An 11,236-nucleotide genomic window follows, 5' to 3' on the forward strand; every position below is an offset into this window, starting at 1 on the left:
GAACGTTGATCGAGTAAAGTGCACGACATGTAATATCTTAACTGATACCGGCAACAAAATTCAAAGTTCAGAGCCGTTACCTTTCAGCACGCCCTCGTACATAGTCGTCTGTGAATGTGCAGCACGCACTCATGGAAAGCAGGAATACGATGTGTCGTGGCGATGATTTACGGCAAGCTAACAGGCTGCTTGCCGGGAAGTGCGCGGACAGTGCGGCAGAGGACCGCACGTGCTGCTAGGTGGCTGGCACGTGTCCTTGGCCCTCAGCTGCCCCCCTGCGGGATGCAAGAGGCGTTGCACTTGTAGCGCCGTGCTCCCACAGCGTGACGTCATGACGTCACCGCTGCGTTCCTCGGAGCCAGCCGCTTCGACCATGTAATGTCTGCACCGGCCAGAGCGACGCATCACCAGCAGGCGATGCAGAGCAGCCTGCGTTCTGTCTCGCGTGGAGCGTGTATCGTACTGCGCTCTGCAGGTAAACCATCAGTTCACCAAAGGTTATTAATCACAATTAATACACAAAATGTAAAGTGGAAGCAGGTGCCAAGGAATAACTAGTGAAATTACACACAATTTTCAGTAACACTCTTTATTGAAATCTGGTGCAAGACTTTAAGATATTTAAAAAAAACCAACAATCATTTAACGAATAAGTCACAATTTACGATAGGAAAGTACTTCTAAATTATCAAATTATTATAAAAAAATTTCACGCCAGTAAAAGGCAAGTACACGCAAGCAATTTAACGTATACAACGCGACGCTGTACAATATTTCAAGCTTAGCGAAATTACAGGTGAATTTCACTCCATTAATAAATGAATACAATTTGAATATATGATTTCACTTTTGGGCAGACAAATTTCCCATTTGGTTACAACAGCCGTAGCTACGGCCGCCCACAACAGCCTCACTCAGGCTCATTAAATGGCGCAGAATCTAACTTGTCTGCAACATATAAAGACAATCCTGTTTACAAAAGTTCTCAAACACTCACACTCACAGTTAATAACATTAACATTTCCAAATATATATATATATATATATATATATATATATATATATATATATATATATATATAAACAAATTTTACAACTTTCTGCCAGTTAACTTACGGCAAACACACCCGCTCGCAAGGTAGGACTTGTGAACTTTTACAACATTCTCCTTTCAAGGCAACAACTTCTACCCGTAATGAAATGGCAAACTTTTGCATGGCAAGAAAACACACAATTAACCAACTACCTGTATAAAACACATAAGCACGTTGAGTAAAAGCCTTAAAATGTACTGAATTGGAACAAACACACAACAGTTTTTGCTGAATAGAAACAATTTAAAGATTCCACTACGGCGTACATTAACAACCTTGCTTGATTATAGCCTCAGACCTTCACAGACATGGCAGAGACTAACAGTCGAATCACCTTAGGTAAGCTGGGTGGGAAAAGAAGCAATCCGAACCACAGATTTACGCTGACTCCCCCCCCCCCTTTCGTCCTCAAAAGGGGACTAACGTACCATCCTTTCTAATATAACCACCTTCCCGCGGGTGGGCAGACGAGAATGAATGGCGGGAAACACCCAAAATATACGGCTGGTATAAATAGGAAGAATAAATAAACAGAATTCAATGAAACTTCATAAAATCTGTTAACAATCAATACTCAACTTCTGGTGCGTTACGGCTCCCAGGACTGAACCAATGCAGCACCTCCAAATGCTCTGCCGAGCCGCCCGCTGCCAGCCATTTCAACGGACGCAGGAAGGCGCGCCGATTTTCAGAATCTCCTCGCCGGTCGACAGCATACGGCCGAACTGCAAATTAGGCCCCTTGCGGACCCACGCTCAGGAAGATTCCTTTCGCGACGAGCAGTTAACGCCCCATACCACGGAGCTGCTGCTCGCGTCGCTTAAAGCCGTCGGCACACAGACCGTGCATCCGAACGTTGAGCGTTGAGCGTGCCCAGTTTCTGACGTCATAGCGTGGAATAGCACGCTCGGGAGTCTTTCCGAACGTGCAGAGCAATATCTAGCATGTCAGATATTCTGAGCGTGCGTCTGAGCGTTGACCAATGAGATGGCACAACGCCACTTACGTCACACGCACGCCGTCTCCCTTCAGCACAGAGTTGTGAGGCGCCATATTGGCATTCATTTCGAGTCTATACATGTATATGCCGTTTCTGAGCACCAGCGAAGTGAGAATAACTGGGAACCCCGTTGTTAACTGTGTGATTCGTTCCAATAAAATAATGAGAAACATTATAGTCGTGGCAAAAGAATTATTGTAACGAGCGTTTTATGAGAGTAGGCTATTTGAAGGCAGCAACACACTGAACATCCATCCAAAACGTATTGTTCTTCGTACAATTTGTTATAATTAAATTTCAATTTGTAACATAATTATCTACTATTAACGTTTCTGGCATCGCGTAATCCAATATGATGAAGAAAGAGGATTGTGTTGTATGTTTAGCGTAGTGAGTAGCGTCTGTGTCCAGTATAGAACAGTTGTTGAGGCGGTGGTTCGCGTCTGAGCAGTTCCAAATTTTGTTTCCCAACATTCGCGTTTTTATTAGGTTCTGATACTTTATTATTAGTTTAATATAAGAATATGCTACAATATTTGATGTTATGTAAATATAAGTTCACCTTTTTATGAGGGGTGACTTTGTTGGATTGGCTTAATCTACAGGACAGCTTGCACTACTTGTATAAAGATATTTTGCTCCTTTTTCTTTTACGCTTCGTAATTCACATGTTGCAGAGATTCTGCTGCTGGGTAGGAACAGTGATCAAGTAAGACTGACCTTGGGGTTTTACTAAAATGTGGGAATGATGAAATAATGTTTATATTATTCGGAGAAGTATTCTAAATTTGTACCGCACTGTTTGTAATGGAACTTTTATAACCCTGTGTCCTTATTGATTGGACATGGCACTTTCCTTTTCGTGGACGATAGAGGAAATGTGCGTTTTAATAGAGCTAACGTGGGAATTTTACGCGCGCCCGTTGAGTAAACAGTGTGATTTACGAACTAGAAACATCCCTCAAACTGCCGCTGGAGTGCGTTGCGATCGCGTATACCACGTTGGGGCCCACGTACCCCATGCACAAGTCCCATCGTTCCTAAGCGTTCAGCAGCACGTTGAACTTGGCACGCTCAACGTTAATGTTCGACAGCACGGTCCGTGTGCCGACGGCTTACACGGTCTGCGTGCTGTCCCTCTAGCACCGGCAGAGAAGTTGCTTCTTGATGCCCCGACTGCCAACTCTCCACGAGAGCCCATACAGCCCCTTCTTAAACCCACGCGAACAGCCCACATTTCCCCTTTCCCACTAGAGGGAGTCACCGAAGCCTTCAATTGCGACAACGGCGCCACCGCCAGGAAACGGAGGGCGACTGCTTCACGCTACGCGCTGCGGCGCGCTTTTGAAAGCTAACCTAACTACGGCTCAGCCTGCATCTGGTAAATTTTACGCTGATCACTCTACGACAGCTCCTAAGAAACAATAGTTTTTCATCAAACAATGAGGTTGTAAGACAGACCGATGAAACGTAATAACGCAGAGTCTCGCCGTGGTAACACTGAATAAAAGTTATCGTTTTTGCAGCCGCGTCAGGTGATTTAAAGTTACCCGAGCTTTCGATCAAGCACTCCTTGGCTATTGTTAACTGGTACGACTGCCACGGGACTCCTGGTGCGCCCATTATGTACACTAACTGGCGGTTGTTAAGTCACTGGGGCTTGCGGCATCGCCACATACGGGCATACGTTGACACGGTGTTCAATGTACTCGCTTCAACCGCACGATCACTTGATCCCACGCCTTCCTGAGCTGCAGATCACCGTCTCTATTTACTGTGTCATGTGTTATTTTCACTGCAATGGACTCCTTATTACACAATCACAGAAGCTGCTAGTGCGATCCACGACAAATGTTTCTTCGAAGTTTACGCGTTTTTTAATGCACGCTCAGCTAAAACAGATTTATCGGGATAGCGCAGGCGATAGAACGTCTCATGCTCCTTTCTGCGTTGTTCCACTGTGCTTACTGTTTGTGCGACATAAGACTGGCCCCACTCGCAAGGCTTTTTGTGGACCCTGGGTGTTCTGAGACTTCTTGCGTCTTAAACTGGTCTCTGTAATTGACGGATTGTCAAAGGCCTGAAGATCGATTTGATCTTTTCCTCCATTGCTAACAAATTGGATGCCTTGCCCTCAGCTTCTAAATGATCTTTTGGATAGGGTGGATAGAAATGTGCGGCTGTTTGTTGATGATGCTGTGGTGTACGGGAAGGTGTCGTCTTTGAGTGACTGTAAGAGAATACAAGATGACTTGGACAGGATTTGTGATTGGTGTAAAGAATGGCAGCTAACTCTAAATATAGATAAATGTAAATGAATGCAGATGAATAGGAAAAAGAATCCTGAAATATTTGAATACTCCATTAGTAGTGTAGCGCTTGACACAGTCACGTCGATTAAATATTTGGGTGTGACACTGCATTCTCTTTCAAATTCTGAAGGTGGCAGGGGTAAGATACAGGGAGCGAAAGGCTATTTACAATTTGTACAGAAACCAGATGGCAGTTATAAGAGTCGAGGGACATGAAAGGGAAGCAGTGGTTGGGAAAGGAGTGAGACAGGGTTGTAGCCTCTCCCCGATGTTATTCAATCTGTATATTGAGCAAGCAGTAAAGGAAACAAAAGAAAAATTCGGAGTAGGTATTAAAATTCATGGAGAAGAAGTAAAAACTTTGAGGTTCGCCGATGACATTGTAATTCTGTCAGAGACAGCAAAGGACTTGGAAGAGCAGTTGAACGGAATGGACAGTGTCTTGAAAGGAGGATATAAGATGAACATCAAGAAATGCAAAACGAGGATAATGGAATGTAGTCAAATTAAATCGGGTGATGCTGAGGGGATTAGATTAGGAAATGAGACACTTAAAGTAGTAAAGGAGTTTTGCTATTTAGGGAGTAAAATAACTGACGATGGTCGAAGTAGAGAGGATATAAAATGTAGACTGGCAATGGCAAGGAAATGGTTTCTGAAGAAGAGATATTTGTTAACATCGAGTATAGATTTAAGTGTCAGGAAGTCGTTTCTGAAAGTATTTGTATGGAGTGTAGCCATGTATGGAAGTGAAACATGGACGATAACCAGTTTGGACAAGAAGAGAATAGAAGCTTTTGAAATGTGGTGCTACAGAAGAATGCTGAAGATAAGGTGGGTAGATCAGGTAACTAATGAGGAGGTATTGAATAGGATTGGGGAGAAGAGAAGTTTGTGGCACAACTTGACTAGAAGAAGGGATCGGTTGGTAGGACATGTTTTGAGGCATCAAGGGATCACAAATTTAGCATTGGAGGGCAGTTTGGAGGGTAAAAATCGTAGAGGGAGACCAAGAGATCAATACACTAAGCAGATTCAGAAGGATGTAGGTTGCAGTAGGTATTGGGAGATGAAGAAACTTGCACAGGATAGAGTAGCATGGAGAGCTGCATCAAACCAGTCTCAGGACTGAAGACCACAACAACAACAACAACAACAACTGCAGAGCGATATGAAGTGGGTCAAGCATGTAATGGCAGTTGTGGGGAAGGCGGTTAGCCGTCTTCGGTTCATTGGTAGAATTTAGGGAGAAGATCTGTAAGGAGACCGCTTATAAAACACTAATACGACCTATTCTTGAGTACTGCTCGAACGTTTGGGATCCCTATCAGGTCGGATTGAGGGAGGACATAGAAGCAATTCAGAGGCGGGCTGGTAGATTTGTTACTGGTAGGTTTGATCATCACGCGAGTGTTACGGAAATGCTTCAGGAACTCGGGTGGGAGTCTCTGGAAGAGAGGAGGCGTTCTTTTCGTGAATCGCTACTGAGGAAATTTAGAGAACCAGCATTTGAGGCTGACTGCAGTACAATTTTACTGCCGCCAACTTACATTTCGCGGAAAGGCCACAAAGATAAGATAAGAGAGATTAGGGCTCGTACAGAGGCATATAGGCAGTCATTTTTCCCTCGTTCTGTTAGGGAGTGGAACAGGGAGAGAAGATACTAGTTGTGGTACGAGGTACCCTCCGCCACGCACCGTATGGTGGATTGCGGAGTATGTATGTAGATGTAGATGTACAGAAAACCCACCCACACCGATTTGTACACGCACGCCATCACCCGTCACAGAAGTGCATTATTTTACAAACATTGGTGCATCTTCCAAGAATGATATCAGACGCCGATAAGCTGCCCCATGAGCTCAGCCCCCTATGTAAGGTCTTCAGGGTAACCACTATGACGGTCATCAGATAAATGATTTCAAGCAGGAGTCACAATAAAGCCACCGACGAAGGGCGGAAAGCAAACCTGCTCTCTTGCCATTCTGTGGATCCGTACCGGGCAAGATGAACAGGCTACTGGAAAGACACAAGATCGTATCGATCTTCAAGCCTCCGACAAAAATACGTCAATTACTGACACCAGCTAAAGACGCAACAGGTTTCAGGACACCTGGGATCTCAAGAACCTTGCGAATGTGGCCAGTGTTATGTGAGACAAACAGTACGCACTGTGGAGCAACGCAGGAGGGAGCGTGAGAGGTTTTATCGCCTGTGCTACACCGAGAAACAAGTTTTCGCTGAGTATGCTTTAGAGATAGGACACCGGATAAAGTTTGACGAAACATCTGTCGTGGCTCACACTGACGGCTTCTGGCATTGTGTAATTACATAAGCGATTGAAATAAATATCACCGATAACACTCTAAATAGAGACTGCCGTGCAGCTCAGCACTGCGTGGGGTCCGGCGATCGCACGTTTGAAACGCTGAGTCAACTTTGCCCATATACGGTAACGCCACGAGCACCAGTGACGTCACAGCCGGCAGCTAGTGTACATATGGGGCGTGCCAGCAGCCCACTGGCAGTCATACCACTTGAAAATGGCCAAGGAGTACTTGGCGGAAGGTCGTGTAATTTTAATCACTTGACGCGCCTGGAAACGCAACAAATTTTATGCAGACCGATGAAACGTTGTAACATAAAGTTTTTCAAAAATGGTTCAAATGGCTCTGAGCACTATGGGACTTAACATCTGAGGTCATCAGTCCCCTAGAACTTAGAACTACTTAAACCTAACTAACCTAAGGACATCACACACATCCATGCCCGAGGCAGGATTCGAAACTGCGACCGTAGCAGCAGAGCGGTTCCAGACTGAAGCGCCAAGAACCGCTCGGTCACAGCGGACGGCGAAAGTTTTTTGAAAGTCATAATACAGAATTGTATTTATATAAGAACAACCATCAGTCACAGTCATGTTGACACATTCAAAAGAATTTGCACGCCGGGACACCTATACGACGAATTAAGCAGCAGGATTTCCGAAAAAAGGAATGTGCCGAAGAATTTAAAACAGATCGGTGACTAAATAAAAGTAGACCGAAGAAGAAGGATGAAAACGGTGAAGAGCACCGTTTCGCTCACTTTTAGTTTAATAGGTACCTGATCAGACTGGTGGGAATTTACATATTATCGGATCAGTTTTTAAACTAACGTAGAATGCGACTGAAGATCACAAATCTGTAAAACATAAACGACCACCTCTGCCACCAAGCGGAATATACTATAAAATGGCTCTGAGCACTATGGGACTTACCTGCAGAGGTCATCAGTCCCCTAGAACTTAGAACTAATGAAACCTAACTAACCTAAGGACATCACATACATCCATGCGCGAGGCAGGATTCGAACCAGCGACCGTAGCGGTCGCGCGGTTCCAGACTGAAGCCCCTAGAACCGCTCGGCCACACAGGCCGGCGAATATACTATATTCCTTGAACAAATAGTAATATCTGCACTGGGACTACAAAGACGAGCGTGAATACAATTCAGAAGGAACACAGAAGGCTTCGCTGACTAGGGAAAGTAGCAAAATCAGCCGTAACATTGCATATTGTTCGGGCCGGAAACAAGGAAAGAAACAGACATCGAGAGTGTAACCCACACTACCATCCCCCTCACCACAGAAGTAACACAGGCGCCACAACCTCTGTCACAAAACATAAACACAAATGCCACTCCTAACAACACACCGATACCCGCACAAGCGGCCGCTAACTTCACAACAGCACCTCAGGCTGCCACACCCAACACCAACACATCACCTGGGGGAATACTGGAAACACTATTCCCTTGACACACGACCGATCAAATCCTTACCAAGGTACTGACGGCCGTCACTACACTCATCACCCAGCTCATGAGCGCCGAACCCGGGCAATACTGGGCTGTCATACACACTGCCATCACAACACTCTTTCACACCCTTACATGAATAATATACCACACCCGGCCCATAACGCAAACCCGCACACACTATCACAGATCCTGTTCTGGAATGCAGACTCGATCCACAACAAAAGGGCAGAATTTGCCGCGTTCATGGAGCGCAAGGGAATCCTTGTCGCGCTACTGAGCGAGACTAAGCTTAAACGGCACAAACAATTAAACTTTCCTGGCTACTGCGTCTATCGTACCGACCGACCGGGCGACGCCGTGGCAGGTGGAACTGCAATCGTCATACACAAAGACATTGAGCACACAAACATAGAGCTCCCTAAACTGGAAAAAATCGAGGCTACGGCCGTCAGAGTCAAGTTCAACGGAGCCTACACCACACTGATATCGGTATACAACAGCCCTGTAGGCATCTCAACACGCGATATCAGTACATTCCTCAACATTTCACCGCGAGTAATAGTCGCTGGAGATCTGAACGCAAAACACCCAGAATGGAATTCACGCATACGAAATCCCAACGGCAAAAAAGTGTACGAACATTCACTAGGCAGAAACTACATTATACTAGCGTCGACTGAACCGACGCACATTCCCTATCAGAGAGGACACAGGCCAGACGTGATAGACATGGCCCTCATCAACGGCATTACATCGACAGTCAACGTTGCCGTTGAAAACGATCTGCCCTCAAACCACCAACCTGTAATACTATACATTGAGGAAACACTGCAGCACATGGAACAACGCAAGATGTTGGACTACGGGCGTGCGAACTGGACATTGTTCAAGCAAACGCTCGATAGCCACATCCCACCTATACACGAAATTAATGAAACAGCACAAATTGACGAGGCAGCAGAAACCCTCACTAACGCCGTCCAGGACGCAATGGCAGGCACCATACCTGATCGCACCTCACAACAACACAGTGCGGCCCTATCCCAGGAAATCCTGGGCTACAGGGCATCATACACGATAAAATACAAGCACATAGAACACAGCGGTGGAACCAAAAACTCGAAGGGCTGGACACCGCACCACCTGGCGTGTGGAAACTAGCCCGACACTTCACCAGGGAGAAAATATACACCCCAACGCTTCAAGGGCCTGACGGACCTGCATACTCAGCGGAAGAGAAAGCAGAACTAATGGCCCGCACTCTCGCAGCGTCATTCACACCGAACCTGGTACCATCAGATCCAGTGTTCACGCTTGCTACTGACCAAGAGGTTACACGCATTCTAGCCCAACCATCGCGCGACGACATTCGACATGCTAGCACAGACGAAGTCTCCTGGGCTATAACGCATTCCGCTGCTAGGAAAGCCCCTGGTCACGATGGCATTCAAAACCGTGTCCTCCAGGAGTTCACGGATAAAGCTACTGAGTACCTAACACACATAACGAATGCCATACTAAAACACCAACACTTCCCCGCCTTTTGGAAGACGGCCAAGGTCCTGATGTTCAGGAAGCCGGGGAAAGACCACAGCCTCCCAGAAAATTAACGACCCATCAGCCTTCTGAGCTCGCTCAGTAAGATTGTTGAGAAGGTGATTCTCAAACGCATCACTAGGCACTGCATAACAAATGACATCCTGAGACCGGAGCAAATCGGCTTCACGAATCACCACTCAACAACACAACTCTTACGGGTCGTTGAACATATAACACATGGCTTCAACATAAACAAAGCTACAGGGGTGGTGTTCCTGAACATCGAAAAGGCTTTCGACCGTCTATGGCACAACGGCCTCATTCGCAAACTCAGTGACGCGGGATTCCCCAACGGGCTGGTGCGTCTGATACACTCATACCTCACAGACAGGAGTTTCAACACTGACGTGCAGGGAAAACAATCAACACGACACGGTATACACGCGGGAGTACCCCAGGGAAGCATCCTAGGGCCCCTACTGTTTAACCTCTACATAAACCATCTCCCAACCACACACAACACAACGATCGCAATCTACGCGGATGACACAGCCATCCTCGCGCAAGACTGGAAACCATCAGACATTACGTCACGCCTACAGACTGCACTCAGAGTGGCTGAGCCTTGGTTGGAGAAATGGCGTGTTAGAGTAAACGTCGACAAGTGCGAAGCCGTTCTGTTCACTAGAAGACCGAAGCAACTGCGCAAACACCAATACTGCAGACCAATAACTACATGCACGCCCAATACGTTTCCTTGAGAAAGTCATATACCTCTGTGTCTGGCTGGACCGGATATTACTCTGGGGGGACCACATACAACACATGACCAACCGAGCTAGCGCGAGGCTCAAACAGCTCCATCCTATGCTCAACAGGCGTAGCACACTGAACAGAAGGGTGTCGAGGTCCATGTATATGACACTTATTCGACCCCTGATGACGTACGCAGCTCCTGTCTGGGGATACGCTGTGCCTACACGTCTGCGCCATCTGCAGCTCATACAAAACAAAGTACTCAAAATCATAAGCAATGCTCCACGATACACACGCAACGCGGACCTTCACCGGGAATACCGACTTGAGACTCTCGCGGAGGTAATCCACAAACTTACCACAAGACTATACAGAAACTCCAGACATTCGCAGAACCCGTTTATTCTGAATCTGGGGAACTACGACCACAACCATAGATGGAAACATAAAAGACCAAAATACATACTTCTAAGGACCTAACATCTATGGCCAAGCACACGCAAACACAACGGTACATGTGAGCCCCTGTTAATCAGACACCATTACTGGATATCCAGCTGGAATACACTGCCGAATAACTGGCACCACGCAGGGAAGCCGTACCGTACACTGCATGCAGACAAGCTCCACACATCCCCCCCACAGTGAGATGATCTATGGGCGATCTCCCACTACTGAATAACGATCTTGATTGTTCCAGGATTGTAGCGGCTGCAGCAACTGCGATACATCGC

Source organism: Schistocerca nitens, chromosome 7 (assembly GCF_023898315.1).
Source record: "Schistocerca nitens isolate TAMUIC-IGC-003100 chromosome 7, iqSchNite1.1, whole genome shotgun sequence".
NCBI lineage: Eukaryota > Metazoa > Arthropoda > Insecta > Orthoptera > Acrididae > Schistocerca > Schistocerca nitens.